This window comes from Catharus ustulatus, chromosome 3 (assembly GCF_009819885.2).
Source record: "Catharus ustulatus isolate bCatUst1 chromosome 3, bCatUst1.pri.v2, whole genome shotgun sequence".
Taxonomy (NCBI): domain Eukaryota; kingdom Metazoa; phylum Chordata; class Aves; order Passeriformes; family Turdidae; genus Catharus; species Catharus ustulatus.
Window position 1 is genome coordinate 54250222 of NC_046223.1, and position 27210 is coordinate 54277431.

General features: G+C 42.6%; 1 protein-coding gene across 2 annotated transcripts in view; it reads right to left on the reverse strand.

The window, feature by feature from the left end:
- Positions 1–24473, reverse strand: part of HIVEP2 (HIVEP zinc finger 2) — a 133356-nt gene extending 108883 nt beyond the window's left edge. For both annotated transcript variants that reach the window (XM_033054497.1, XM_033054498.1), the window contains exon 1: positions 24436–24473. The gene's annotated coding sequence lies outside the window, so the exon portion shown is untranslated. The remainder of the gene's footprint in view (positions 1–24435) is intronic.
- Positions 24474–27210: the final 2737 nt, after the last annotated feature.

The following is a 27210-nucleotide window of genomic DNA, read 5'->3' on the forward strand; positions in this document are numbered from 1 at the left end:
GTCAAGAGACCCCAGTTTTACTAGCCATTTGACAGGCGATCCTGAATTTCTCTATGGTTTTTTTTTTCATACAGAAGAATCCTATTTCTTTTCACCTACAATGAGAACTACAGATACAAGATACCACTTATTACTGCGAAGTTATCTACACCACTTATTACTCTACATAACTACAGATCAGAACTATCTTCAACTAAACAAACACAGCTACAAAGAACATATGATTTTGTAGTATTATTTCTTAATTATTTCACTCTCTTCCAGGAAACTCAAGTCCACAGCTGAGCACGAATAAAGACACAAGATCTTTCTGATAAGAAAAGCAAAACAATGGCCTGACATGACCTAAGGAAAGCACAGGATACTACTCCCCTAGGGTAGAAATCTCCTTACTCCAAAGCTTCCTTTCAACTGTTTTGAATATGTTACTAAACAAAGAAAACAAGACATTCACTTTTTCAAGGCAGTAACATTTTTTTAAAAAGCAGCATCTGACATTATTTCATAAATCATCCACAAAATCAATGTGCTTTATGTCAGATAGGACCTTTAAACTTAAAAATAAAACAAGTTTAGGTCTGAATTGCAACATAAAGATACGTGTAATAAACTAAATATGTCAAAAGTTTCAGTGGAAAAAGAGTTGCTGAAGGTTGAACACATTTTAACACAGTGCACAAAGCCACACAGATTGACCTCTGTGATGCTAAGTGATGTATGGTGCTGGGAGTGCCACCAAATCACAGGACTTGAGAAACAGACTGAGTTCTTAGCTGCCAGTGATTTCTTATCTGACCATGGAGGGCATCTCACAATCTGTCTCCATCTTTGATCCCTGTGATAACATTTTTTTCCTCTCCTCATCTGTCAGATATTTATGCTGTAAATTCAGTGAGTTTGAAGATGTAAAAACAAGGAAGCCTACATCTTCATAGAAGCCTTTAGATATTACCACATAGAAAACAATAGTTCATGGAAATTAAAAAATCACATCATACAATTCTAACATTTTAACATTTTCACAATACTTTCCGGATCAGAAAGTATTCTCAAAGGAATTAATTCGCCCTTCCTCCCAAGATCTCTTGTAACCTTGTTTCCTATGTAAAAAAACCCCTGTAGTCACAAACCGTGTGTGATGTCACGCCTGTGTCTGTCCGTCTTCTCTTAATAATTTCTCTAAAGACATTCAATGAAGAGTTAGCAGTCTCAAAATTACTCAGTTGCCACAAATTCCTTCCAATTCCAACTTATGCTTAGACAGGAGAGAGATGGTCAGCATTCACGTTAATGGAAAAATCTTCCAGTTGAGTCAGTGAATGAAGAATTTGCAGATAAAACAGATGTACTGAGACGCAAAACGGTGTCAAAAGCTGAAGTTCACAACTAGAGGTGCACCCATATGGCTAAATAAAAGTGGGAAAGGAAGCAATTTCACACACTTGAGTACACTGGCCCAGCTACCCAACCATTGTGAGATGGACAGTTTGTATCTGCGGTGTATATCTCACTGGGAAAAGCCTACAAAGCTCCCATCCCCGAGTGTTTCCCATGGAGTTTTCTATGGAGGGACAATGCAGCGTTTGAAAACTCCCAAAGCCCTCAGTGAGAAGAAACTGCTTTAAAATGATGAGAAGAAAGTCTGGGAGATGTTGCAGAAGAAAATACACATGCACACACCCCTGAGTACTCATTACAGTTACAAAGACGAAATTCCAGACCCAAAATAATACAATATTGTCTCTCTTGTTCTGTCACGATTGGCTGTTTCAGTAAAATGCAACAACAAAACCAAAATAAGACCACCAATGAACTTCACTGCTATCCTCTCAAAAAGCAGTGTCTGCCAATAATTACATTCATGCTACTACCACTGCAACACAGGAAAAGTTGGATCAGCAGCAGGTGAATTATAAAATTATAACCAGCAGCACTGAAATTATAATCTTATTTTGCTGTAAAAACAAACAAAAAAAAGGCTGTATTTTTTATACATGTTTGTGTCATGAATTATATCAAAACACATCTAGATGTTCAAATATACTGTGCAATGAAAAATATGATGAAACAACTTTTGAAGTAATTTATTACCTATTCCCATACTTGATAAGAAAACAAATATTATAGTAATTTATTAATTTTATGCTATCAAAAGCATTATATTTTGAAAGCAGTAATTTCTTTCCACTATCAGTCTGTAACATCCTGCTTCCATCATGGCAGTTTAGTAACTCAGTTTCATTTGTGAGGGAAAAGATTTGAGTAGCTACAAGAAAGTGCAACTACAAGAAATGGCTTGTAGTTGAAAGACAGATGACAGCAGGACAGAGCACATAACCAGAATATTTTAGAAGTCTAAAATTTTTCTTCATATTGATATAATATGGACAACAGATGGGTTTTTAAATGCAGCTCTCGATACAACTTTGCATGTGAGAAGGAAAATAATTTGGAGTTCACAGGAACAGGAGCAGATTGTTCTGTGAATCCAGTTGGTGTCATTCTACACCCTTAAATTCTCCTGCAAAATACTGTAAGCAGAACAGCAGGAGTCCCAAAATTCCCCATGTTGGCTCCAGCTCAATAAGCCATTCCTATTCACAAAGTATATAACCATATACTTAACTTCAGGAGAATGTGTAGGACCCAGCAATTCCACCACAACTTAGGAATCTGCCTGAAATTAAAGTTTCTCTAAGGGGCTTCGCTAATGAAGCACCAGATTCATCTGGCAGATATTTGTGCTTCATTTCTCTCATGCCTTGGCTGCTGACTGCACCTTAGTTAGGATATTTTTCCTCTTAAGTGAAGGAGATAGAACTGGACTCCAAAGCCACATGTAGCCTGACTTTTGCAGTGACCTCTATGTTTAACACCATAAAAACTGTGAGCAGAGGCACCCATAGTAAATGGCATAACTATCAGTTTCTCCGAGAACAGCCACTTAAAAACAGACACAAACCAAAAAAAATTAAGGTTCTAACCCCACAGTCAGTTTTAGCACAAAACCCCTATTGGCTCCCTATGGATCAATGGCAGAATACAGTATCTGTCTACAGGACATCTCTGTAAGATAAGGTAGTGGAACTGACATGAAGAGAACACTGCACAACAGTGATGCTGCTGTGCCTCATTCATATTTACGAACATAACTCTCATGAAAATCAGTGTAAGGTGATGTGAATCTTGCCCCAAACTCATGAACTGTGTAGCAGAACCAGGAACTGAAGCTGTGGGTACCAAGTCCCTGCCCAGCCTGCAAGTCACTAGACCATACTTCCTTGGGTAGAGAATTACAGTAAATACATCAAGTCAGTTGTGTACTGCTGAGTTTGTGTGATCACACATCACAGACAGTAAAACATGGCACCACCATAAACTCAAAGTCTACTCCATGCATATGACGTTGTCATTTCCAGTTTTGATGCAAAGCATTCCAATTCCAAGTGTAAACACATGCATTTAAAGCGGTTTCTCAGATGGAATAAAATATACATTGAAGTAGTGACTGTTATTCTAGTTTTCAGAAAAAAACAGTCATTACCATTTTGAATCCACAAGAATGACATGTCAGCAGAAACAAAAAAATTTCTTTCTCTCTAGTGCAACCAGGCACCTTACTGCATGCAGTACACCAGAAAAATTCACTTGTTGCAGGGGCAATTGACTGGCACAAGCACAACAGGAAGGATTTTAATCTACAAGCACTGCACTGAGGAAAGCAACTGCACAAGGAAGCATGTTCCATGCAGATAACCAAATCTTTCATGATGCACTCAAATAAATACTCCATTCATGAGGTAAACCTTATGACAAACATCTCCAAAGTTTGGGAAGGTTCAAAACCAGGGTCTGCCAACATAAAGAAAGACAGCACACATATTTTTGTAGGGTGAAATCTGTTCCCTACAATAGAGAAGGGTGTTATATTGATGCTTCCAAAGAAAATTGCACCATGGCAACACCACTATGGTGTTGAACTCCCCTTGGTGAGACTGACGGTGCAATCAACACAATCCCACAGCCAGCCTTGTCTAAAACCGAACAAAAGCTTTTGCTTCTCATCCCCACAAACAGTGAAACCATCATGACTTGTGATCTGCCTCTCCCAAAGCAGGTTCACAAGGGACTGGCTGAGGGGCAGCAGGACTGCAACAAGCACAATCACCAGGCAAACACTCTCAAATCCATTCCTGTGAAAAGGAGCTAAGACCTCACACCACTCAGGTTATGCATTATACAAATTTCAGTATTACCTAGGGTCCAATTTTACACACACAGCAGCTCTGGAGAGGTTGTGTTGCAGTAACACAACGTGGAAACGGGGTGGCCTTTGCATGGCTGCAGACACCATACCAAGGACCACAGTACAACCAGAGTCAAGAGGAAATAAGACTGCAATAATAAGAAGATTTGTTTAAAATTCTCCCATCTTAATCTATTCTTTATTAGTATCAGTCTTACTGTAAATTTGTTTTGAGTTTTTTTTAAATGCTTCAATCTGCTAAGAAAAGTCTTCTTGCAGATGGACTGGTAATGAAATACAAATATAATGCTTAATATGAAAAATGTAATGCACAGCATATTTTTTCCTTTACTTAGTTCATCTTAATTTGCACCTGGTCATTTTCATGCTGAGTATCTCATTTGGTTAAATAATTAACGTAAATTAAATTTCACCCTTTTTGTAACAGGCAAAAAATGGTGAAACGGAGTTGGTAATTGTTTCAAGTTCTGCCACAATATGGAAACAACTTGATAACCTGACAACACTTAAGGGTTTGAATGAACAAGATACACAAAAGCAAGGAAAACGAAACTGTGTACAGCAACTTGCAGGGCAAGGAAACCTTTTGCACAGAGCCTCATGACCTGGAGTAGTAACCTCTGAAGATCTATTCAAAGACCCCAGGATGTGAGAGTTTACTCCTGAGCAAGCCACTGCCTGCTCATGTACAGAGATGCATGATGCATGTCCATGCATCAGTGCCATTCTCAGCAATTAACTTTCTTCCATCCAGCAGCCACCTGCTCACCCGACTCTGCTCACTCACAGATTTCAACAGAAATTGCCCCAGAATCAAGTCCAGCCCCCACCCCCCACAGCACATAGTGAACAACCCTCGCTCCTCACAGGCACCAATCCCAGTTGTGCTCATCACCGTGGCACTGACCTGTGCCACCTGCACAGCCCAGCTCACCCCTCCATCAGTCCCCAGCCCACCCTTGGCTGCCCCTCAGCAAAAGCCAGCAGGCACAAGCTCTCACCTGACAAGATAAGGTAGCAGGGAGCCACAATAACCCCCTCTGCGGCCAAGCTTATCTCATCAACTCTACCAAAACATGGGATGGAAACTCCCAGGAGTCCCGTGATGCTCCCTCAGACCCTCCTGGTTTTACAAGTCATGGCTCTTAAAAAAGACACAAGGACTTCTCATCCAAAAGAGGAAGGGAAACTCAAGTACAGTACACTCAAGTAAAGGATGCTCAAACCCTCCTAAGTAGCCACAACAGAAAAAGGCACCAACAAAAATGTCAGCAGTTTCATACGCTGTCTCTACACAATGTTCATCTGCATCAAGTAAATCATGGAGTTGCAGAAAGGACATAACCATTAGTCAGACAAAACCCACTACGGAGTCAAAAGTAATAAATATTGGAGTTGATAGAAATAGAAAGCATTTGATGAACTCTGATTTTGGTTTTCATCATGTAGGTTCAGGAAAATATCTCCACTTACAAGATCTTGGTGTCCTCATGTGCCACAATTTAGATTCCCAGGTCTAAGCTTCTGCTGCTGTAACAGACTGTACAAAACTAAGTCCATTCAGTATGATAGGCAAAAATTCTCCAGAAGACTGAAATTTATTTTTTCATTAAAAAGCAAGTTTCTTCTGAAGGATGTTGCACTGACAATCCAAGAGGAATCCTGCATTTGTTTGGAAAATAAGGACATACCAAGAACAACATAGTCCACTTCCTTATAGTGCCTTTTTGACATCCCTTGGCCATGACCTGGATGGCCTCCTGTGAGAGAAAACACTCATTTCCATCTGTGCTTGTTCACCCCCTTGTCTCCATGCTGAGGTTATCAGCACTGGTGCTGGCTACAGCAGCAGCTTACAGAGGCTGCTTGTCACTGTAACATCTCAGCTGTCACCTGCACCAAGGCGCCATCAGCCACCGTGTTCACATACACACATGGTAGCACAGGAAATCATTAATATCAGCACTCATTTTTGGCCATCTGTTGCTAATAACAATAAAGTTTAAAAGTACAGGAGTTTATAACCTTATGCCACAGTTTACAGCTGTTTCATTTATAGATAAGGCAAAGGAAAAATACATAATTATTTCATAAAAATGAGAGGAACCAGGACAGTTTGAAGGGGAATTCAGGAGCACTAAACCATTCTTTTCTACAACAGTCATTATTTCTACTATTTACCTGAAGACCTGTTATCCTTGCACCTTTATTTCCTGACATTATTATTTAATATTTGCATACGTGCCACTAAAGCAAAAAGTCATCCCAGGCTTAACAACTCAGCATCACTTTGAAGATCAAGACTAACTAACAGCAGAGAAAATTGTCAAGGAAATATTATTAAATGAAAAATTAACTTTAAATCAACTGCTTTTATTCTAATGCATTCATACAACCACTTGCCTCTCCTTTCCACAAACTGGTTGTAAAAATCTCCTGAGACAGAGGACTGTTGTGTTGCACACATGCCTAATAGTACTATAAGGGCATATTAAAAAAGGAAGAAAAAAGATTTATATAACACTTTACAGGGGCAATCACAGCTCATCAAGTCATTTTCTTTAACATGTGAAATCAGACCCATTTAAGGGAATTTTCCCATTTATTATCCCAGAGGAAAAAGAAGGCAGGGGGTTGGGTTGAGCTGGGTTGGGGTGGGGGGAATTTGGCATGCACATATTAAAAATTCTCCAAGAACTGCCCATGCTGAGAAAATTCACTCTTCTGTCTGTTAAATATTCCCATCCCAAGACTTTGTTTCAAGACACATCCTCCTAATGAATACCTGGACCTTGTCTGTACAGCTGGGAGTACCAACATACAGCATTTCATCTCAAAACCCAGTCATATCCTACTCTGCAAAAGGTTGAGTGCCATTACTTCTTTGCCTATCTTGCTTCTTCCTGTTAGCAAGAATCTCACCAGGCATGATTCATGTTACATAACTCCAGCTTGTTAAAAACAACAGCTATGCAGCTAGGTAGCAGAAAGATTAATGAGGTAAATCCAGAAGTTGCTTATTACAGAACCCAGACAAAAGCTGCTCCTTAAATAATATGCCTATGTAACTTTAAACAAATGAGTAAGCCACTGCACCAGCAGTGTTTACATTCAAAGTTAATTAAATCTTTCAAATTCAGGATACTGTAGACTACTCAGTGTCGCTTCTCACACCACTATATGCAAACTCACTAGTGCATGGGTTTTATTTTTTTTAAAGTGACCCTCTCCGCCCCCCCAATCATTAGAGAATAACAGCTGAATACTGAATCAGTCAATTTCACTCACAAAAACGCTGTATTGCTTTAATGTTCTGGATGACTATGCTGAGATAGAATCCTCCTCCCTGAGTTAGCAGCAAAATGCTCGTGTTTTGCAAATAACCATTTTTACTCATATTCCTGTTTTGGTTATGAAGTGTAGAAGCAGCAGCCAGAGAGGGTGAAACAGACTTTCTGTCAATGCTCTGCAAGAAGCCAGCCTCTGTATTGCAGCAAGGCAAAGAAGTCTGTACAGGCCTTGTATATCCAACACTATTCAGCACTATTGGGACCATATTTCAGGATCCCTCAATGCCCACCTGACAGCGTCCTTTACATTAAGGTAGTGATACGGTCTCCCCAAGGCAAATCATCACCTGACCATCCTGGTCTTTGCAGCTCAGCTGTGTCCAGTGACATGCTCTATGGAGCAAGCAATTGCCACATAACTGTATTCTCTTCTCAGACACTTCTCCAGGAGCAGGAAAAAAAGAGGGAAAAAAAAAAATTACGAAGTTCGTATTTCTGGCATCACCCTCCTCCAGTAGTGCAATAAGGAGGCAACTGGCTGCCTCAGGGAGGAGGCAGCAGCACTGGGGGCCTGTATGAGCACCAGCTGGCTGCCAAGCCCAGACCTGAAACTAGGTTTCAGCCCATTCGACTGCAAGGGAAGGGAGGGAAGAAAAGAAAAAAAAAAAAAAAAAAAAAAAAAAAAAAAAAAAAAAAAAGGCAGCAGCACTTTCTCAGAGCAGGAAGAAGGGGAGGCCACGAGCGTTTCCTGTTGTGCAGCTGAAACAAGCAAAGACGTCATTTCACTTACGCTCCCTCAGGGTGTCAGCAGATTGAGGGCCAAAGTTCAGTCATTTCCAATGCACCGCAAGGAGGGAGGTTTTGGAGGAGAAACCAGCAGTGGCTTTATTGCTAACAGTGTTCTCTGCACTTGCATAGCAAAACAGCTAAGCAGTCAGCTGCAAAGTATCGTATGTGACTAGAAACAATATTTGCTCAGGAGCCGTGTTGCTCTTGTTTTACTTGTGCAGCTTGTGTAAGAATATTACCGCAATATAGAAGTAGAATGAAATATTACTACAATATCAAAATGCACTCAGCTTTTTTCTGCAGCTCATACTTCTGTAAGCATCTGGAAATCAAGCCTTACATTGCTTTGGATCCCATGAAGTAAAACATGTTTTGTAAATGCATCAGAGGCACAAGTGGTGGGTAAAACTCCAGGATTCCCTTGTCAGATATAGCTAACAACCTGGCAGAGTGAATACAGAGGCTTCTTTCCAAATCTGCCTCTGTCTTTCTGGAGCAGGTAAGGTCCCAGCTTAAGGAAAAGGGTGAGGATGCAGGAGTTGAGTAGTGGCATGTGGATGTCCAACATTTGGTAACTGTTTTTCACCCAGACTGTCCATCTAAAAAATGTAAGAAAATCAGTATAGTTGGCAGGCACAGGGGGAATCTGGATTGCAGTCCTACCCACCATTACTACCTTCTTAAGCTCAACATTAGAAAGGCTTTTTAAATGGAAAGCACAAGAATCTAAATGAGATTCTTGTCAGAATTTCAGGAGGTTTTAGAGTCTCCACCCACCACTGGAAGCTTTCAAGTGCAGTCTGAACAACCACCTGTAAGAAATGTTTGTAGGAGAGCTGATCCTCTCCTGGGGCAGAGGGATGCACAGGCTTACAGTTCACTCTCACTCATGATACACATTCTAGACCCATCTTTTATAGTCTCTGAACAGCATGTTAAAGCACAGTGATAAATACAGTCTTTCCACAGCAAGCATGTCCCAGCATACATCGAATGTCACAGACTGGGTAGCAGTGCTCCTCTTGATAAAAGTTGTTTTTTTAAATAGAGGCACTTAACAAACCTCAGAGAAAAAGGTTACAAGGAGTTTGGAAAATGCTCTTCTGAATTTTCTTCTCATACCATCATCACCAGCTGAAGAAAGAATTTTTGCCTTATTTCTTCAATAACCACCCTGTGATCACACTGGGAACTGAAGCCAGTTTTCAGCCCTAGTAATTCAGCATAATAGAGCTGAAACTAGGGAATCACCAGACTGTATCTTGGATATATTGCATCTCCCATGGGACATAAACAGTGTCACTAGCTAACCAAAACTATTCATTTTACTAAAATAAGGTCAGATATAGTGTTTTAATTATTTAGAAACTAAACATTTTGGATATACTTTCAAATATATTATGCTACAAGGATACAAGCTGGTTTGGCTGTTTTCTACCCTGTCCTTCAGAGATAAATTTTTCAAAGGTAACTTATCTCTAAGATTCATTGCCAAGTAGCATCAGGCATCAACTGCAGCAAAGACAGTTTGAATTAGCTCAGAGTAAAGCGATCAGAATCTAATCCTTAAAACTGTGGTTGCTAGAACAGACTCCAGCCCATATCATACAAATTGGGTGTAAGTAGTGACATTCTCCTGAGAGGAGGAAAATGGGGATGAAACCTTTAAAAGTACTGTAAGAAAGTTCCACTGTGCACAGCATCCTAAACAACACCTATAAGGGCCATTTCGTTTTCTGAAAACTGATCACTTGGAACCACACTCACTCAGAACAAACTTGGCCCACTATTTTTAGACCCATGTCCAAGAATGAAGGAAATGCACCAACAATTTGTACTTCTGACCATACTGAGACAACTGATGCATGGCGCAGCAGCAGCAGCACAGGGTCAGGTTGTGTAATCACCAGGCACCGCTGTGCCATATCACAACAGGCTTTTTCCATACATTTGTGGCTGCCTGTTCCAATACAGCATCTGCTAAAGAACACAGACTGTAACAAGGAACAGCAGTGGATTCACACACCCATCGATGTCCTCGGAGTTAATTTTTATGTAATTACACCTTACTGTTCCATTAGTTGACAATGAGTATTAAGCCATGGTTTGAGGCGAGAAAGTGGAATATGCTCTCCGCAATATCCAAATATGACCCTAATGTTTTAAAGAGTTGTATCTGTTGTATTGTGTTTTATTCACTAAACTGCTGAAACTTACAGCAAAGAGACAGATGCAAACTGTGACCTGGTCTCACTGAGAGTACCCTTGCTATGCTGAAGAAAACACTCGCCTCTCCACTCCAAAGCAGATATTGATGGTAGGTACAGATACAGATGGAAAACAACTCTTAAAGTTGGCTACTTACAAAGTATCTAACACCTTTACTAATCCCCACAAACTCAGTTACAGTTTTACCCTTTTAGAACCTATCCACACAATACTTTTAACAAAGCCACTATAGTGTATCACTTGGGAATTCAAATTATGTACAAGGTTTTTATAATCCTTTCACTACCATTTGAAGACAAGTGCAGGTGGAAAAGCCATTATCTCAAAATTTTTTATTGTTGAATTTTCACATCACTAAGGGAATTTTGTGAAACAATCCTACAAGCAGATAATTAAAATATCCTGTACCAATTTTATAACGAAAACAAGGCAAAGATGACAAAGTCCAAGCTGCCAAAACACTTCATAGCAGGTCATTATTTATCTTCAAAATATGTGTGTCAAAAAACAGAAGTGGGGGCAGGGAGGGCTTGTTTTTCACTGTCAACCTGGTGTTCCGCCTAAAATACAGCAGTACACAGAATGCAGGAGAGTCTGCCCATTGCTGAAGGGCACGATCCAACCACCAGTGCAGTGGCAGCAAGCAGAAATTCCCAAAATATTCCCCGTCATTTTGTCTCCTCATTTACTGCACTCAGCTGCCCCCCGCCATGCTCTCCTGCCCCAGCAGGACACTGCCACCAGCACTGGTCTCCCATGCCAGGTACCTGAGGGGGTCTTCAGGCACAGGGACAAGCAGTCTCCATCCCATTCAGAAGCTACTGGGAAAATGCTACAGTGCCAAGAGGAATGTTGCAATTATATGGCACGGATTGGGTTGAGGATGAAAACATTAAACTTGAAATGGGATGATCCCATGGAGTGCTGATGCGTGTGAGTGTCTGTAGAGACATAATGTGGGAGCATATTTGTGTCTGTTGCGTGTCTGTACACATTTACAGACACACTTCTGCACATGAGTGTATAGATACAAAATAATATGTAGACATATCAATGTATAATTATATATATATATATTCACATTAGAAGTTAATATATAAAGTGATTTGGCCAAGTGGTACCAAAACTCTGTGATTGTAACTATCTTTTATATGCAACGGCTTATGGAAGTTCTTTGGGCAAAACCCATTAAGTCCTGGAAGCTAAGAGGGGGAAAAGGCAAGCCCTTATTTTGTGGCTTCAAGAATTTCTATTTTATTTCACATGTCTAATCAAGACAAAGTAGATCTGAAACCCACGTTTAAGAACCTGAAGTTTTCTACAATAAGTAACCTAATCTCTAGAAACCATAAGCAATTGCTAAAATACTAATTTAAACTGCTTTCATGGAAACAAAGAGAAAACACTTTAAAAATGTTAAAAATATTAAATCAACTTGACTGCTTCTGTATCCCATGAATTCAACAAGATCCTAGGCAACAATAATATTTAGAATAAATATTTTTCTTATGGGAATAGCATTTTCACTCAAATTGACCAGATGATATCAATTAAAAAAAACAAAGATTAGATACAAAAAACACATCTACTGACTTGAAAACTAAACCGTACTTCAGTGGGTACAAAGCTTGTTTAAGAAGACATTTGCTTTTTCTTTTCAATATCTTACTTCTAAGTGGAAAATGCTTGCAGTATTTTGAACTAATTTAAATCCAAATGATGAAAATCTGTTCCCTAAAACTTCAGAGAGCACACCGTACCCAGTGTAAAACACTGCCCTCATACACAAATGCATCCAAGGCAAATCCAGTACTGATTCCAAGTTCTGCATTTGGCCTATATGCACACCTTAAAAAAAAAAGAGAGGAAGATGAAGAGCAACATAAATAAAAACAAACCAGTGATACAAAAATACAGTAACTTTTTACGCAATATACCATCTGTTCCCCCAGAAAAGCATGTTGCATCAAGCCACAGGGGCTACAGCTATGAAAAGCCCTTGTAGAAGAGCCAAGTTCTGTAATGAGCAGTTTCAGAAGCTGTGGAAAACTGTACCAGCCACCACAGTAAGGAGGCAGGCTGTGATACGCTCAGTGGGAATCGCCATCCCCCCTGCTGTGGGCTGGGGTTACCCCAGAGCTGCCACAAGGTCCTCAGAGAGCTCCCCAAATGTTGCAAAACCAGGGTCAGAGGTTTACAGCGTACCAGGAAAGCTGGGCCGTGCTGTGGAGCAAGCACTACTTGTTTGAGGATGTGGTGTTTTGCTATGGGTTTTTACGGGAAAGTTTTGTCTCCAGAGTTACAGACACAGTAAACTGGATTTCCCCGACCACTCCACAGACCACACCTCCACTGCTGCTGCTCCCTTCCCATGTACTGTGGATCTAGGATCAGCAAACAGAAACAGTTTCCAGAACATGGGAACAGGCACCCAAGTATGCCTGCTGCTCCTGAGGCAGCATGCATGGAAAGCAGGAGCTGCTGTTGCATGCCAGATGCTTGCTTACTGTTGTGTGCCTTATAGCACCTGAAGTGAGCACCTTCCAGCCACTTGGGCACAGAGGCACGCAGGAGAGACCCAGATCAAAGAGGTGCTAAGGGGTGCTCTGTTATGGTTAAGAAGGCCAAGTAAGGTGTGCAGCCCTCTCCTTCCAGCTGGCAAAGTCTCAGGTACTCAGGATTGTGTAGTAAGAATTTCCTTCTGCCGCTCCTATTGTTACTCATTACATGCACATTAAAAATCATATCCGGCCTTTCCAGACTTTGGTTGCATTATCACACCAAACACAGGTTTTAGGGCAAGGTCTCCGTTTTGTAAACTATGTTTATAGAGAATTTGCTTGTGTTCCCTGCCACCATCCCCAGAACAAACGACGGAATTGCAGAACCCTGGGCAATTAGGAGACCATACCTAGACTGGAGGGAATTCATGAGCCAACACATTATCACAGCTCTCATTAATAAAATAATAAACTGTGCAATTACAGTGGGTTGTACACATACCTTAGGGTATGCAATAAGGCGCAAATTTAGAAATGGAATATTTCCAACAACCAACAACAACTTAACAGGCAAGGATCCTTATCAAACAATTAGGTTACTCAAGAACTGCTCCAATACCTGGCCCTTTTTGCCCAGGGTTATGCATTCTAGAATCATGTCATAAGTTTTCATTGAACTAGGCTTTTTCCTCTTCCATTTTTATTTTGTTTGTACTGTTAAAAAAAAAACTCATCTCCCCTCTTATCCACCCATCAGATGAGATGCAGGAATTAATTTTAAATTACATCCAAAATGGGGAAATGCAAAGAAAAACTCCATTATCAGGGATAACCTAATTCAGTTTGGCACTACTGGGCTACAGATGGAGAAGCAGACACACAGGGCAGGTAGAGTACACCAGAATTAACTAAAACCATGCAAACCTTTTGTATATATTGTTTGATCCATCTTTTTATGCTGAACCATACCAGAAACAGACCAAAAAAATACCCAAAAAAGTTTGAAACTATGCCACTTGAAGTAAGCAGGCACCATTAAAATAAAAGTAAGAAATAAAAAAGGACATCATACATGAACTGAAATTAAATGCAGGTTTCTCACATCCTAATAATTCCAAAACAAGATAATGGGATTTCACTGGGGAGAGAAGTACACGGGACAAGTAAGATACAGCCCCAGCTCCAAGCGTTTCTTTTTCAGCTGGGTTATAACTACAAATAATAACAAAAAAAAATAATAGCAAAAAACCACAGTTCTAAGCCAGTCAGTTGCAACACTTTTACCTAAGACTTCATGCACTTTATATTCAAATCACAACGAAAGTACCTTGAGGTATAGAAGGTACAATACAATACATAATGTACTTTTTTTTTCTAAAATACCTTATACTATCTGGCAATGTTAAGATCATTTCTGTTCAGTGCCTTTCCTTGTAGGTCCTCTCTGCCTGAAGCATCCAGAGGCTGTTTCCTTGTAGACAGTTCTTCCAACATTCTCACCTAGTGTTACTATATTCAATGAAAAGCAAACCTTGTATGCTGGAGGTTTCCATTTATAGGCTGAGACAGTCACAAGGAGCACTATTTCAGCAGTACAAGTCCTAGCTACAGTTGATGGCAAAATCCTGGCCTCATGAGAAAAAAAATCTAAATCAATAACAACTTCCCATTCTGCACTTCTATTGGTCAGGACACGATCCAAAATGACAGAATTTTCATTATATTCACAAGAAATGAGGCAGTTCATATGGTGTCTCCAAACTGTGCCAGGCATCGTTTGGTGTCATCTTCTCAGATATGGGGCACTGATTAGAAAACTGTGAGATGAGGGCAGGACTGAGGTTTTGTGTTGGCTCCAGAAAAAATGAAGGCAACAAGATCCACGTTGAGTTTGATTTCCATCACCTATTTGCACAGGTAGTCTGCTCATGGGTTGACCTTCTAGCCACTTCCCTACAACTGCAAGAGTTGCCACCACTGGTTCAGCTGCAGTGTGGAAGTGAGTGTCCCGCCAGAGGAGCAAGGCTCAGCAAGCACCATGCACAAGGTAAGTGTCAGGCACCATGGATGGGCCTGGGGAATGACCCTTTCCCCTTCAGAGCAGACAGAGTGATGTGACTATGTCCCTCGGAAACATGAGGATGTAAAAGGAATTCAAAGTGCTTCAGCTTAAAGGCAAACATCTTTATGGTCCAACGCGACATGACCTTGGTTGAGTCAGTCACAAGCAGCTAAATGGGGCCATGCTCACTTACTGATCCTGCTGCATCCTCCTAGCAGCAGAGCATCAGGAGCAGTGGATAACATTTTAGAAAAATACCCTGGGCAGACTCTGATAGACACTCACCAAAGTGAGACCACAGCAGTTCCTCATTGAGAACTAATGAGATTTTTTCTACCTTTTCAACACACATGTGGCTGTGTATATGCACCTATATAAACATTTGTGAAATAAATGCTAACAGTCACACATAAATAATTCAAATAAATTTATTTATTTAAAATATTTCTTGATAGTTAACCAACAGCAGAAGCTGAACATACATGGAATCCAGGACAAATCTTCCTCCCAGTAACAGCAAGCCAGACCTCCAACATGAAATTATTCCAGGTATATAGTACTATGAAGGAGACAGAACATGACTAGAGATAAAAGTTATGATCACATATACCTATATCAGTCTAGATGTATATACTTACACATGCATTCTTAAATATACTTCACACCATGTGGCAAACCCCCTCCATTTTCAGTTGTAATATGTTCACTTTTATGGAAAAGTATCAAAGCAGGAGCCAAAAAAAACTTTTTTGGCTGAGATGAAAAGACAAGTACATTCCCATCACGTGCACGTGACATTGTCTGAATTAGGCAAGGAAACTGAAACACAGCTCTCTGTATTCTAGTGTGTGAATCTGTAAACAGCCATCAAATATATTTATTACACTTTTGGTTCACTAGACAACCCACTTGACTGAGAAAAAAAATTAGTCAAAATTAGTTTCTTTTATTCCTTTGCTTGCTAGTTAAGTGGGTCAAACTATTGACTGGGATCAAATGATACTGCAAATAAATTAAATCAAAACCATGCATAAGTAAATCTAAAAATAAATACCTTCAAGCACTGAGCAAGATAAGAACCATCATATTCTGTGTGCAAGGTATCAATGGAGATGTCAAAGTTGGAAGTTAGAATATCTTACCACTGTATCCTTAAATGTGCCTTCCATAGGATCTTAGTTACTTATTGACACATGCTTGTATAACTTGAGAGTGCACAGGGATTCTAAAGACTGTATTACTAAAATTCTGTAGGTTAGAGGGACATTGATCTGATAAAAATAACTTCCTGTAGGCAATTATAATCCACTGTCAGTCACATTCAAACCTCCCCTCTCCATCTTATTGATCTTCCCCTTTAAGCCTCATCCTCAACCAGCATACATCCAAAACTGTGTATTTAACATCCCTGTTTTATTCTATAACTAATAAGATTGTGAGAAAGAAAATTAAAAGGTTTCTCTCATATTAATTCCATTTGTGGAAAATACGCTCCGATGAACTTTTAGAGAGGTGTGCATAAAGGAACTCTATCATCCCATGTGTCTTTCTCTTTTCTGCAATGCACAGGGTGATCTGAGGAGCAAGAGAAGGAAAGTCAGGCTACATCTACTGCAAGCTACTCCAGTGTTCCTACAGAAGAACGAGCAAAGATCCTGGACATACCACTATAAAGCATCACACAGAGGACATAGACCAAAACTAAAGCAAAGGTTCTTCCTGTACACTCATCTTTTCCAAGTGGATGTGTCCAATCCAGCCTCCCATCATGAAGGGTTCAGGTTTACCAGCCTTGGATGAGGAAACCCAGAAGTAAAACAAGCATTTCCAAGGTGACATGTAAATGCATCTTGTCCTTGCTCCAAAAGAAAAATCTGGAAAACCTGATACGCTTCCATTCCGTTCTCTATTACTTTCTCACCTCTCCTTCAAGCCTGTTCATAAAGGTAAAATACAGAGTGGTTAAACTTTTTCCATTAAGAGATCACTAATTTAATAGAATGACTAAAGAGCTGTATGAGCTGAGCTAAAAAACAAAGCAGAGAAAATGAACATATTGTATGTCATCCTTTCGCCTACTCACATTTTACAGACCAAAGTCCTGTCAGACCAAAGAAAGGTGCTATCATACTACTGTATATCAGCTCCAATTTACAACCTTACTTGTTTAGGAAAAAACAGCTGACTCAAAATTGCTCCACTAATTACTCCAATTCATATATCAGTTTTACTAATGTGTGGCTATGAAGTTCTTCACTAATAATTAACATTACTCACTACAATGAATTAGGTCAAAGATGAGCACAATTTTTGTATTTAATTAGTAATTAATTAGGTAAATCAGAGATTAAAAATATGTGACATATCAAACATGACAGATAACTTACTGTACCAACTTTACTGTCCTTGTGATCCCATCATTTTCCATCATAAAAACCAATTGCAGAGGTAACAACACTGTATTTGGTATCACTCTAGCTCTAAAACAAATACCTTTCTGTCAGTTTGTACTTCACTAACATCATTTCCTCCTAAGCGTATTATATAAACTCCTACCCTTACATTTACCACAAATTTCTTCAGAAATTTCTTCAGATGTACCAGTAACATCCTGCTAAGCCTGTATCAAAATTCAACTGTACTCCACAAATTAAATACATGTAACTTATACATAATTTAAATCTTAAGAAATCAAATATTCTCACCAAGCAGTCCTGTGAAAATATTCACTAACTTTTAAAGGGGTTTTGCTACTATTGAGGACCAAGCATAAAATAATGGAACAGACTGCAAATTTTGTTTGACACAAATTTACTAAGAATGTAGGAAGAAATTAAATTCACATAGCTTTTAAGAGATTTTAAAGCAAAACCTCTTTACTCAGAGCCTAATATTACAGCCTCACCTGATGATCAAACAGATTATCATATCAAGACAGCAGCAAGATGGCCAACCTTACAATCTCATAGCTGATATATATAATCCTATTTTCATCAAACTGTAGAAACTTTTATTGACTTACACAGGACAGAGAATTTGGCAGTAGGAGTCTATGAACGTTCTGCCAAAGATAAATGCCTTTTTCACTTAAGAACTATTTTACTTCAGACAAATACACTTAAAAGGCTTTTTATAAGCAGTTTCAGAAATTGCATTCATAAACATAACTGATTTTAAATGGGAAAAAGTCAAAATTTGTCTATCTCTATTGTTACAGAAGACCATGAATTGTATTTGATCTTTTCTAAAACTTTAACGAAACAGTTGTAGAAATTCAACTCTCAAGATGAATCAATGTTTCACAGGTGTCATACAGGACTCAGCTGAACAGTGTCAGCATGCAGAGGTGTCAGTGAACCACAGGCCTGAACCATGCTCTAGGGCATCTCTTTTTCACTGCTAATGCTTGTGCAGAAAGAAAGAAAATCACATCCAGTCCTCAAAAAAAATTGACAACAGTTAAGAGCAAATAAAGATTTTTCAGCTAACTGAACTATTTACTTCAGCTGTCTTTGAGAGACAAGGAACATAAAACTCCACATACTTCTAAAACTTTGTAAGCAGACTACACTCAAAATGAACTACACTGACCTATGAAGACTGTTAAGAGATGCCAGCAACTTACATCTCTGTTGAATCCTGACTTTGGTCTAAACTAAATAGTTTTTGCTCTAACTAAATAGCGTCACGTCTTGTTGTCAAGGAAGGGTAACCTCGGTTATTATTTCATACTATTCTTTCTTGACACACTACACATGTTTTGTTTTAATGCAAGCCACAAACACAAAATACATGAATTCAGAAACTGGGACATTTATCTTATTTGAACAAACAAAAATGACAAAAAAAACACATCAACATGCAAGAAAACCCTACTGTCTAATAAGACTAATTCTGAAAACCCTGATCCTGCGCCATGAGATTTTTTAAATTTAAGAGCTTCCTTCTGCCTAAGCACAGATATTGCTCTACTGAAAAACTGCTAAAAACAATATTATTTCAACAAAATTCTCTGACGTTGTATCATATCTTACACTGTGCAGTTAGAATTTTCTTTCAGGTTTTTATATTTCTTTAGCAATACTATTCTCTGCAGTCACAAAACTCTAAACTTCACCATAAATTACAGAAAACAAGCTGGAATTTTTCTGCTTCATTTTTTATGAGTATTTTCTTATGAAGAGGGTCACACTCTATTGTATTACTTTTAAAATGTCACCTGACACTGCAATTTCAATTCCTGTTCACTCCTCTAGTTTCACTCCTCTAGTTTCCACTTTTCTATTAAACTGAACTATACATGCAAATTGCCTAACTGCTTTTCTTTGTGTGGAATTTCCAATAAACTACTACCTGAAAAAGAAACTTTCTGTAGCAGTATCACACAATACTCCTGTATCACACCACAGCAATTAAGCCACGCCTTCCAAAAAACACTGTACATCCTTTCCCCTCCATTTTTTTGCAACTTAGGCAAGTCAAAGATTTTAGTCAGACCTGCAGCAGTCTATTACGACTTACTTAAGTTCCAATTAAGTGAACTTACACATTTAAGAAAGATGTGTTCTATACTATTCTTTTTTGGGTGTGCAGGATCAAATTTCTTGTACATGAGTTGTATGTTTCAGACTCTGTAAGTGTATTAGGGCAGAACTATCAACAAATAGAAAAAAAAGCCAAAACAAGAAAATAATTTTCTGCAAAAACACAAACTGAGGTGCAACAAAACAAACCCATATACACATGAAGTGGCTATAAACTCATTACCTACTAAATTATTACATTACTTGTGGTTTCCATGTCATATTTAGAAAGAACTTTTCTGCTGAAACCAAGTTTACACTGACAGCGATAGAATGTGCATAAACAAACTCAGAAAAAAAGGATATTATCACTATACAAACTGGTCATATCAGTATAACCATGTACCAGGGGAATTTACATCAGATAATTGAATCCATATTTGTGCACTGTATTACTTTAAGAAAACCACTCAAGTGGTACATTTTTGGGTAAGTAAGCCCTGAGGCTCCCATCCAGAGAAAGTGAAGAGGGGAAAAAGCATGCACAGGTTTTTGCTTATTCAAGTAAAGAGTGATATCCAGGTTGAAAAAAACAGTAAGAGAGACACATCCAGGGTAGAACAAGAAAATATGGAAACATAAGCAATCCTGTGACCAAAACCAGTGTGGTACGCACTCCATTGCTGTTACCCTGGCATACAGAGAACAAACACAGTGACCATTTTGCAAATGTAGAGAATGTGCCTAAAAGAGAAATTAAAATAAGCACCCAGAATCCACAATACTTCCTCAGAGCAAGAAGTAACTCTTATGTTTAGATCATATCCATGATCGCAAGAATTTAATTACAAGACAATAAAAAATGCAAGAGACTTCTGACAGACAAAATTGCATATAGTATTTTAATGTCTTATTCTACATTGGGATTTTGAAACAATGTATAAGATTGTTCCCTCTACCTATATCCTCTTGCACCTTTTCCATGCTTGTAGCTTTTTGAGAGAGATTTCCTGGGGACAAATCTTACAGGGAACAACCTACTACAAATGAGTAGGGAGGGAAAAGCCAATTGCTTAATCTATGAACAAAGCAGAATGGTGAAATAAGATGCCCGTGTTACCTCCCACTTGCCATTCCAATTAAAAAAAACATTTTTTAAAACCCCAGATGTTTCCAGACATTAACATATTCTTTAATTTCACTAATGATTTCTTAAAGTCTGAACAGGGGCTTGCTACTTGGTTGTCATGGAAAAACTTCTAATATTTCTATTTACAGTTGATTTTTTTTCTCAGACTGTCAGACCAGTATTTTCACAACTGCTAATTTCACTTCAGAATGAAAAATATGGCCGCAATGAACTGCTTTTTAATATTTCCTGCTGAAATAGGGGAGTTGTTGCTAAGTCTTATAAAAATTTTTAAGCACCCCAAAGAGAAACAAGGCTGCACAAAGCTGTTATTTCCTATCAGAATGGCACAACCAGCTTTCATTGTTGTATAATAATTCTGTGCTACTTTATTTAAATGTAGCATCTCAAATTACCGACTGATTATGTGAAAAATACTATCCTCCATTTTCCATCTAGCTTACACTTCCTCTTGCTGTTTCTTCACTTTTTTAGCAACTGCTAGATATTCTACTGAAGGGGGAAAAAACACCAAAAAACCAAAACATCCAAAAAAAAAAATCTCCAACAAACAAATGGTTAAAGTACAGGAGAAAGTCAAATAACTCAAGAAATATTTAATCTGTAATACTACTTCAGAGATGCTGTTTAAGAAATCTTGAGACAAAATAACCTGCCCCTTTAAATAAAAAAAAAAGAATTTTTAAAGCAGTTTCCTCGTAACTTATCAGAGCTTTTTCAAATAACAAAAGTATGCAGCCTCTGCACTCAACACTCCTGTTCAACTCCCAAAAGTATTAACAATTAACTCTACCTGAAGCCTTTAACCTGCAAGAATAATAATAATTACGCATTCCTCCTGCTTGGAGGACCAATAATTTAAAACCACACACTGACAATCTGAGGTAAAATGGGTAAAACATTTTCTCTTTTACACTGTGCAAAGACCACTGACATGAAGCAACTTTTCATGGGCCTGATTCATGACAGGACCTAAGACAGAGGAAGTCAGTACCCAGCTCTGTCAATTTACCTGCGATTCTTAGGCAGAATCAACTACAAGCAAGTAGTACTTGCTGAGCTGTACTTACAGAGCTGGATAGATAACTACCCATATAATCAACCACGGCTTATTATAAACCCCACCACACTCAAATTTGAAAGACAGCAAGCCATATTTCATAATCCAAGTCACATTACTGTGACTTACACATTACCATGACTTCTATACAGGAATACTCTTAAATAGCAAACATTCTTCTCTTTCAGGGGTAAGCATTGCAGTATTGCACTAACTAAACCACTTCTTCCAGGCACACAGCTCCTATATTCCCACTACTTTACCCAATATGATTAAATTACAAAAGCAGTAACTGCCCCTGTTGTTGACCAAAAATGATGAGCAGAGGGACATACACAACAGTACTCATTACGCTTCTGTTTAAATCCAATTCACCTTTATCCTTTTTTTAAAAAAAAGCACCTAAATAAATGAATAAGCAAAGAAGTTTGGCAAAATGTTCAACAATAAAAGTCCTGCTTTCAAAATGTCCAGCTTAGTTACAAACATGCAGACCAGGGTCATAAATTAGCTCACACAACCGAGAACAGCCAATGGTATTTGAAATAGTTAAAAGTCAAAAAAGAATAGCCTTGTAGGGTGCCACCACATAAACTAAACATGATATACTGCCAAACACTCAAGTAGACACATGTACCATTATTCAGCAAGGACCACATGAATGCATATGGCTGTCTGTTTTGTCTTCATAGTAACAAGAAGGTTTGTAAACAGATCTCACATATGAGGCAATCTAGTCACTTGAGAATCTAATAATCTGCCTTTATAAAGGAGCATTCTGCACTGATGCCACACAATTGAACTTAGATACACAATTAAAAGTCATCTACATTTGTGCTTTGGAACAAGTGCTGCTCAATTCTATTCTAATCCATAGCAGTGAGGTTTTAAGAAGTCACCTCAGTCAAGGTGTATAGAACTGTTATGCCAAACAGCCATTGGAAAATAACATCAACATAACAGACTGAAAACATTAAAAATGTGGATTGTTCAATCAACACACTGACTTCGTGCTGTATCACTGCTGCCTTTGCCAGTTGAAAACCACAGTAATCTAAAATACATTTGCAGGTGACAGTAATAACTTATTAAAGCTTACATAAAAAAACCTTCTCAGCCTATTCTACAAAACTTAAATTTTTTGAGACATGAGACAAAGCAAAAAAAAATATGAAGGAAGTTTCAGATAATCCATACCTGAAGTTTCAGAAATATCTCCTGAGTGGAAGGATCAGGAAAGATTTAACATTTAAGTGTAAATAAATATAACCCCAGGTTACACAGCATCTATCTAAATACATCCACTTGCCTCAAATCTAACAGGCAGAGACTCTCCTATCTTTGAAAAACAGATGCACTTTTTCAGCACGTCTGTATATCATCTTCACAATCAAAATATTGAGGATTCCACACCATGTCCTGATAACCTGAGGATGAAATTCCTCTAGTAGTCAGTGGTAATCCACAACAACAGCAGAATTTAAAACTAGGCCCACTGAATTTGTACCTCGTTAGACCACTAGTTTCTTTAATCTAGTAATTACTCTAATTACCCGGTGTCCCCAGAACTGATGGTGATGACCGGAGCCCCCTTGCGCTGGGAGCTGCACGAACACAAGCCTGCACCCGCAGCTCCGGCAAGCAGAGAAACACAGAACTAGCCAGCAATGCTTCTCTTTTGCCACCCTGACCACTTTGTTTACTTCTTTCGTAATAATTCTCAGTATAAATTCACTAGGAAAAAAAAAAAAGAAAAAGTGACACTCTTGACTAAGCATAAAGTGTTTAGTCCCCCCTCTATTATTTAATAATGTACAAACCCAGACAGGTTTAATATTAAAGTAGGCTTCACTTTAAAATGAGGCAAGGGAAACTATTTAGCTAAATATTTCTGCTGAAACTCATTAGTATTTCGACTACTTTATTTTAAAAAGGTTTTTAAGAATTATTGCCTAAAAACCCCCAAATCTTTAAGTGTTTCAGCAGAAGTTTCATTTCTGCAGCTATCATATAAAAAAACCCAAATAAATAAACCTCGAAAAAAAAAAAAAAAGTTTGACCATTAGTGCCAACTAATAAGAAAAACAGAACCCTTTTCCGGGAAATGAAGCTCTGAGGAGGTTTATCGTTGTCCCGGGGCGAGCCCCGGCCGCCTGCCCACGGAGACAAGCCGTGCTGGGGGACCCCGGGCCAGGCGTGCTGGGGCCTCCGCGGGCCGGAGCTCCTGGGGACACCCACCGCCTGGAGCCCGGACACCACCGCCCTGTGTGCCCTCCGCCTCGGGCTCCCTCTCACGAGGGCAAGGCCGTGCGGCGCGCCAGCCCCCGGCAGGAAGGTCGGGGCGGGCTGCGGGGCATGACCCGGGATAACCCGGGGCTTTCCCCCGCCTCTCCCGCGCCGCTTGACCCCGGCGGCGGGGACACGGCGGGGACACGGCGGGGCAGCTCGCCGCCCCTGCCCGCCTCCCGGAGCGGAGCCGGCGTGCGGTGGTGAATCCTATGCGATATCCTATGCGACAGGCGCGGACGTGCCGCTTACATAATCCCCGCCGGCCGCACACGTACCCCGCATTACATAAGAGCTGGTGCCCCCGCCGGCCCCCACGGCAGCCCCGCCGGCGGGCGGGGGGACAGAGGGAGGGAGAAAGGGAGGGACCCGGCGGCGGCCCCGGCCGAGCCCCTCGTTAACCCCCTTCCTGTGGCGTTTACACGTCATGGAACATTCCCGGAACGGGCCAACGTCCCACCCACTTCAGGGAACAGTCACCGCGGCGCAGCGCGCACACGCACTCTGGCACACGCAGCACGGCGCGGTGCCGGGTGTCCCCGCACACACACGCACCTCCCCGGTGTCCGGCACCCCCGCGGGGACGCGCTGGCAGCCGGGGCACATCCCCTGCCTCCCTCCGTCCCTCCCTCCTCTACCTCCAGCGCCCTGCCCTCCGCCGCGCCGGGTGGCCCCGGGCGCCCCCCTGCCTCGGTGCCCCCCCCATCAGCTCCCGGGGCGCCGGAGGCCGCGGTGAGAGCCCCGTCGGGCCGGCCCCCCCGCGGGCGCCTCTCCCCGGCGGTGACCATGCCCATTCCCCGCCGCAGGAGGGGATTACGCAAGGCAGCCTTCTCCTCATCTGCATACACTTACAAGCCGGGTATTCCCCACATTTCCTAACGGCGTGTCACCGACAAAGGCCTGTCCCCGCCGTGTCCCCCTCCCGCGCCGGCTCAGCGGGAAGGGCCGCCGGCCGTGGTGCCCCGGGGACGGTGCGGGTGCCTGACAGCGCCCGGAGCCGCCGCCACAGAGGTGACTTACCGGTCCGGCGGTTTTACAGCCCCGCCGGCTTCCCCCGCCGGCGCCCTCCCGCCGCCTTGCCCTCCATTTACCCCCGCAGCCCCGGGCGGCACTCGGAGCGCCGGCCACAGACCCCCCCGCTCCGCGGAGCGCCCTGCCTGCCGCGGCCCGACCCCAGCCCCACGGCGCCCCGCACCCGAGCCCCGCCGCCCCGGCGCGGCTGTCAGCTGGTGCCGGTGACAGGGGGCGAGCGGCGGGCAGGGAGGAGGGGGCTGCCCGCAGCAGCCGGTGCTGCTCACCTGGGAAATCACCGAGGAGGAAGGAGGGAAGCCCTCCCGGTGCCCTTGTTGTTGCTGCTGCTGCTGCTGATCCCGCCGGGCGCTCGTGTTGTTCCTTTGCTAAGGGCTAGCCCGGAGTGAGGCGGCTCGCGGTGCTTCTTTATATATAAAGACAGACAGAGATATTCCAGCGGCCAAGGGGCGCCCGCTTCACGCGTTTATCTTAAGGCAGGTCATTCCTCTCCCTCTTTTTGGAAAGGCTCATCACCATCTCCCTGACAGTGGCGGAGGGGCTGGTGTTGCACGGGGGAGAGGCGGAGGCCCGGGAGCCGCAGCCCGCCCTGGCCGCGGCGGGAGGGAGCGCTCCGCGCTGCAGGCGGCTCCGCCGGGCTATTCCTGGCACCACTTCCCAGAACAGAAGTTACAGGGCGGCGAGCGCGCAGCGAGCGCGGGGAGCGCGCCGCCCGTGACGTCACCGGGTCCCCCCGCGCGGCGGCGGGAGCGCTGCCGGGCGCGGTGCTGGGCGCTGCCCGCCCTGGGAGCTGCGCGGAGCGGGAGCCGCGGGAGCTCCGCGGCGGGGAGGGCGCGCACCGAGGAGGCAGGGCCTCGCAGGGCGAAGCCGCGGCCTCTCCCCGCCGGCGGAGATCGCCGCTCCCCTCCCCCTCCCCGCCGAGGGAACTCCCAGGAGAGCCAGTCCCGGCTTGCCGTGCGCAAGCCGCGCGTCCTCCCGGCCTGAGAATTTCCTCCGAGGACGCGGGATCCTCCTGCCCCCTCCCCTCCCTCCGCTTCCTTTCTCTCCCTCCCCCGGCCCCTCCGCCCCCTTATTCTCGCCTGGCCGAGATCACGTTATCTATCAGGAAGAACAATACACCGTCGGGGCTCCCCGTTCCGGCCGCGGCTTCACCGCCGAGCCCGGTGTCCCCCGGGCGGGGACCACCGCGACCCTCGCTCACCCTTCAGCACGTGGAGGAGGGGGCGCGCACCAGGCCGGCCCGGCGGGGCTCGCCGCCGCCCGGAGGGCAGGGAGCCCGCCCGCCGCCCCGGGCTGTGCCGCAGACATACGCATTTATTGCAACACCGCTGCCGCCAGCGCCGTGGCCGAGCGGAGCGAAGCGCCGGCCCCGGGAGCGCCCCGCGGGGGACACGGGCAGCCGCCGCGCCGGGTAACGGGGCTCGCATCCCCCGCTGCCGCTCACGGGGCTGCCCGCGGCCAATGGGAGCCCGCAGCGCCCGGGGCCGCGGGGCGGGGTCCGGCCGGGCCGGGGCCGCTCTCCCCCTGCAGCCCTCGGCCCCGGGGCAGAGAGGCGCTGCGGGGGGATCCCGCCCGGGCGAGGCGGTGCTCGCGCTTCCTTGAGACATCCCACCGCCCTTCCGCGGTGGTCAGGCACCCACCACGGGTTTTCGGAACCTTCGCCGAACCAGGACCCAGTCCTGGTCCCGCACAGACACACGCTCCCGGTCCTGCCGTTCACACTATCTTTGAGTTAGTTAAGCCTGAGCGCGATTCCAGGGAACAGCGTTTGAATTCCTGAGATTTGCCACGGCTGCTCGCAGAGTGAAGCTCAACCGACTGGTTCCCTCTCCCGGCCGCTCCGGCAGCGCGGGGGTCCCTTGCCCGGCCTCGCCTGGTTTGGCTTTGCGGTGACACCGGCGCCCGCTGCGTTTTTGACAGCAGGTCTTCACTTACTTTTCAGAGCAAATTATAATTCAGCCGCGTTTTCAGGCTACTGGAAGTTGATTCGAAGTGATGCCAACTCGCAGCACTGTCACGGTGAC